Source organism: Apium graveolens, chromosome 4, assembly GCF_009905375.1.
Source record: "Apium graveolens cultivar Ventura chromosome 4, ASM990537v1, whole genome shotgun sequence".
NCBI lineage: Eukaryota > Viridiplantae > Streptophyta > Magnoliopsida > Apiales > Apiaceae > Apium > Apium graveolens.
This window is the reverse complement of record NC_133650.1, coordinates 268,787-274,729: the sequence shown is the minus strand read 5'-3', so window position 1 is coordinate 274,729 and position 5,943 is coordinate 268,787. Positions and strand designations below refer to the sequence as shown.

At 35.3% G+C, this 5,943-nt stretch overlaps 1 non-coding gene across 1 annotated transcript; it reads right to left on the bottom strand.

Annotated features, from left to right (window-relative positions):
- Positions 1 to 1,106: 1,106 nt before the first annotated feature.
- On the bottom strand, positions 1,107 to 1,187 carry TRNAS-AGA (transfer RNA serine (anticodon AGA)). Its single transcript has one exon. It is a non-coding gene; the product is annotated as a tRNA-Ser (tRNA).
- Between the last annotated feature and the right edge of the window lie 4,756 nt (positions 1,188 to 5,943).

The window sequence follows — 5,943 nt, the reverse complement described above, 5'->3', positions numbered from 1 at the left end:
TTGTTTCGATATGTTCCTGTTAAGTTTATTCGATATTTGGAACTGCAGCCTTCTCTAAATTATGTCATTATGCTTTAAAACATAATCAACTTTAGAACGATGCCCGAAACAATGCACCAGCTCACCATTCCATGGTTGTTTTGATATCAACCAAAAAATATTGACGTTTAACGTTCTGGCTAAACTTCCTGCAGCTTAACTTAAACACCTTTCCCTTCATAACATTACAGTTGATCCTCGGCCAGCAGCCTTTAGATTGTACACGCAGATTGATATCAGGGCGGCTCCTGAATTATCTTGTGAAGTTCTTGATGCAGCAGTAAAACACATAAAATGGATATAATTTAGATCTAAAGACTTGATGGTACTTTAGAAAATACTTTAGCACTAGACATAACTGAGCAGAGTGGAATTCAATGTTTTTGCTGACAAGAGGAGTATTTGAAACATCAAGGCATAAAAATAAAACGGAAATTTGAACTCATATACAAAAATCCAAGCTGCAACCATACAAAGAAAATAAAGACATGATCGTTCATTGATTCGATTGTATTTTCATGACCAATAAAGCAACTTCACTAGTTCCTATCAGCTTTATGGTAGCTCCCAAGTGCATGTTTTATGGAGTTGGGAGGCCAAAATTAGCGGTACTTTGATAGCACAACTACCTTAGATCTTTTAACAACAACAAAAAAAAATTGCCAGAGATTTAAACAGAACTACTGAAGAAACAAAACTTGCACTATTTATTGAAAAAAATACTCAAAACATAGTAGTATGCTTGTAAGACATGCATATCAGTGGCTTAGTTGAAAATAGCCTGGTTCAAAATGGAAAGCACAAACGCATCCATGCTTGATATGAGAGGAGAACTAAAAGGAAGACGAGAAAGGCCAAGGGTAGGGAAGAGCAAAAGCACGAGGAACGTATCGATGCTTGATATTGAATGTTCAGAGAACTAAAATGTGATGAGAAAGGGCCAAAGGCCAGGAGGGAAAAGAGAGAAAAGGGAAGGAACTCCACAATGCTCTTGTCTATTTATAGAGAGTATAGTTGAGCACTTGAGCTCATTCAGACAAAGTACAAAAAAAATGAACCAATAAAAACGTGGACGGCAGGATTCGAACCTGCGCGGGCGAACCCACATGATTTCTAGTCATGCCCGATAACCACTCCGGCACGTCCACGTATATGTTGATTTCTGAAAGTTTTTAAATTAGTCCTATGAAAATTCCCCATGATATTATTACTCTCCAGTATGAAGACTTGATTGACCATTTTATTTGTTCAGACTTCAGTAATTTGTGAAGCTGTATATAGAAAACTGTTTTCATTGATAAGAGAAGAAATCGACATGCAGACAACATTAAATACCGATGAGTTCGAAAATAATTTTCCTATTGATCCAATGTGCTTAATCTGTGGACAACTTGTGCACATTGGATGATCAATAGAAAGATCATTTTCAAAAAAATTCCCCTCCATCTTTGCAGCCTTCATCTGAGTTAATTCTTGTGTTGGATCCTTAAATAAAAGGATTGCGAAAAGAGCAGCAACTAAGGCAAGGCACTTCCCTGTTTATCGAAAACATTTATTGTTGTGTCCTGCTTGTAATTGGTTGACATGAAACAATACTACAAGTTCTTCTAGTCGAAATCCTACTGATTTTTTTGCATGCAGACTTGCAGTAGCCTCTCCCTTGAGGATGTAATACTCATTTCTATAGCAATCAAGTAAAATTACTTGTCTCAAGTAACCAAAGACCAAAACATGGTGTACATCTTAGATAATCTTAGATAATAACTGGATTGCCTCTATCATTTGGCACCTTTTTTACAGCTCATAAACTACGTTAACGGAAGTATACTAATTGCAATATTATTGTAACTCTAGTATGCTTTTTGCCGGATACTAAAATACATGTACACAAAGTGCAGATTTAAGAGATTTCAGGTACGCTAAATGGAATTAACTCTTTCTATAAAGTCCTGTCTTCTTCTTCTTCTACTTCTTCTTCTTCTGCAATATATTGGAATCTACTATGGAGATTCTATTTCTATTCATTCTTGTTTCTTGTTTAATTCAACAATCCTTTTCTGCAGGGTTTTCAATCAACCTCATACACCGAGACTCTCCCCTTTCTCTTTATTATAATCTCTCCAATACTCACCACCAAAATTTGTGCACTGCCCTTCACCGGGCAATTTGGCAGTCAATCAGACTTTGTGGCCACCATCATGTCTCGATAAAACACCTGCAACTATATGGCTTTCTACAGAAATCGTTCATGATGAGCTTTCGTGGGACTGGTTTACAATGGTTTACATTTTAATCATCTTGGGGCAAGAAGGACATTTTTCCCAATATTTCCATTGGTTGCGGGAGATTAAACTGTGGAAGTGGAACATTCGACGGGTTTACTGCTCACATTACGGGTTTAGGGGACAATGATCTTTCATCGATCAATAATTTAAGTTCTTCTACCAATGCAGTCACATTTAGGCCGTGCACGTGTTTTGCACGAAATTTGTACTAAACTAACACTTTAAATAAAATATACTAATCTCACAACACTATTACTAACTTAAATTTTCAAATATTTTGAAAATACACCCAAATCAATAAAAAATTTATGTAACGTTCACTTGTTATAGTGTTATTTAAATATAAATGAGCAACTCACTAAGATATAATTAAATCATGGTACTAGTTTTATAACCACGAAAGTGACTTTACATGGTGATCGATTCGTTGACTTTGGTTCAAATGAAGTTTCTCTCGTTTTTCATTTTCATGTCATTTCTTCTTCTATATTACTCCCTCCGTCCTATTGAATTGTTTACGTTACTTTTCGGCACGCTTTTCAATACTCGTTTAAAGTATATTTCCATAATATATTTTTTTAAAAAAAATCTGAAAAAAAAGTTTCATGTTTAAACTTTTATTCAAAAAAAAAAATTTAAGAAACATTATGAAACTATACTTTATTGAAGCCTCGAAATACGTGCAAACAGTGTAAGTAAACTATCCAGCGGGACGGAGGGAGTATAATTTATCGGAATGCCTCGACTGTGTCGAGCAATGTGCACGAAATGTGCATAAAAATGTATTGAGAATACGACACAAAAATGTGCACATTTCAAAACTGCAAGAGAAATGTGGTTGGATTTGGAAGACAGGTTTGGATATGCATCTATAATACAGATCTTCTTAATTGAGCAACAACTTTCTGATCTAAGTCAATGATCCAAGAGTGTGTCAGATTTTTTAACAAGGATTAAGGCCTTGTGGGATGCCATGAATGATATTAATCCCAAACCTTGTTGTACTTGCAACAAGTGCACTTGTTATGTGCCACAAAGAGTTTTGCAAATGCAATAAGATCACATATTATTACAGTTCATGATGAAGCTTACTGAAAAGTTTGCAACTGTTCGAGGGAATATTCTAATGCAACAACCATTTCCTGGCATGTCTAATGCCTTTAGGATGTTTTCTCAAGAGGAAATACATCAGGAATTATCGAATTATCTAGCTTAACTTCAAAAACTGAAATTCTAGCTTTGTAGCAGATAAAAAGAGGAATTTCAATCCAGGAATGTCTTATTCTCAGAGGTCTGGATCTGCAGGAAGAGGTTCCACAAATGTCCCAAATAACATTTATGTTGGAAATACTGGTGGTTCTGGTTTTAAGAAGCCCAACAATTATTTATGCACTCATTGCAAAGTCTCTGGACATAGTTTTGAAAGATATTTTAAGATTGTTGCAGTGTCTCACAACAGTGCTCATCCAGAAACTTTTGACTAGTTCTAATGCTACTCCTGCCATCACACCTTCTCAATACTAGCAGGTGATTAAAAAACATAATAATCCTTCTGTTATTTTAAATGATCAACCTCACCATGCTATGTTGGCTGGCAAGATTTGTCTGTTAGCTGATAATATTTCTAATAAAAATTGGTTAGTATACAGCGGTGCTACTGACCATATTTCTTCCAATCTGAGTATGTTTCTGACATATAAACCAGTCAATGGTGCTTCTGAATTTATTGTGGTCCCAGATACTAGAAAAATACCAATTTTGCATATAGGATCTGTCAAAGTCAAAGATATGGTCCTACACAATGTTCTGCATATCCATCTCTTTCAATATAATTTGATTTCAGTTCAGAAGTTATTTATGGATATGAATTGCTCAGTCATTTTTACTGGTGAGATTGTTAAAAAGAGAGGCCAGTTCTTTTTGGTAGATATTAAGGAGGCCTATATTGTACTTCTTTCACTAAAGCATCAATTGACAGATCAAGTCTTCTCAATATTAAAGAGGATGCAACTATATGGCATTTTAGATTGGGGCATGTTTCATTTGACAGGCTCAAGCTAATTCCTGCATTATTAACTTTTCAGCACTCATCTTCTGATCTAATTTGTCAAGTCTTTCATTTTCCTAAACAAACACGCTTATCTTTTTCTTACAATTGTATAAAAACTCAGTTACCATTTGAATTGATACACATTGATGTCGGGGGACCTTACAAGGTTAAATCTCACAATGGTTGTAATCAGTTTCTTACCATAGTCGATGATTTTAGTCGCTTTACTTGGGTGCAGATAATTAAATACAATATTGATTTTGTGAAAGTTATGGCAGATTTTTTTTCTCATGTTGAGACTCAATATAAAACACAAGTTCAGCAAGTCAAATCTGAAAATGTTGTTGATTTGTGCCAAGGATTGATGAGAGAATTATTTTTAAGTAAGGGCATTTTTCATCAGACAAGTTGCAGTCATACTCCCAAACAAAACAGGGTTATTGAGCGTAAACATAGGTATCTTATCGAAACTTCCAGGGCTTTATTTTTTCAATCTAAAGTTCCTCAGCAGTATTCGAATGAAAGTGTCTTGTGTGCAACTTATTTGATCAACATACATCCCCTACAGAGTAATAAAAATGCCATTCCTTATTATAAATTTACTGGTAAACATCCTTCTCTTGATCAGTTAAGGGGCTTTGGTAGCTTATGCTTTGCTTCTATTATTTCCGATCATAGGGCTAAGTTTGATCTCAGGTCTATTGCCTGTGTTTTCCTTGGCTATTCAGTATCACAAAAAGGCTATAAAGTCTTAAATCTCACTAATAATCATTTTTTTATATCTCGGGATGTTATATTTCATGAGTCACACTTCCCATCCTATTCTCATGATAAGCCTACTATTTTTCCATCACAAATTTACCTTCCATCTGTTACAACTTCTTGTTTTGATTCCAGTTCTGATCCTATTGATCAGAATCATGTGTCTGATTCATTTATTTTATTCGATACTATTCCTGATGATTCTTCTCCTAGGATTCCTGATAATCCTAATCACAGTCCTTTACAATCTTCCATTTCTTCATCTGTGTTGCATGATCTTAGTAATTCTTTTGATCTTAATCATCCCATGGTGACTGCTCCTATTATTCCTGTAAGAAAATCTACTAGAACACATAAAACTCCTTTTTATCTTGACTCTTATCATTGTCCTACTATCACCAATTCCAAACACTGGTGTAATTTAGTTCAGCTTGCTCCTTCTGATTGTCCTCAGTGCACTGTCACTGAACCTAGTTGTTATCTGGAAGCAGCTTCACAACCTATTTGGGTGGCAACAATGCAAGCCGAATTGAAGGCTTTACATGACAATCATACATGGGATTTAGTCTTACTTCCTCCTCATAAAAAAACCCATTGGTTCAAAATGGGGTTTTAAATTCAAACTGAAGTCTGATGGGACTCTTGAACGCTACAAAGTGCGTCTTGTAGCTAAGGGCTATAATCAACGGTTTGGTATTGATTATGCGAAAACGCATTTCCCAGTTGTAAAAATGAGCATTGTTCACACTTTATTAGCAGTAACTGCTCATAAACAGTGGCATATTCATCGACTTGACGTTAATGATG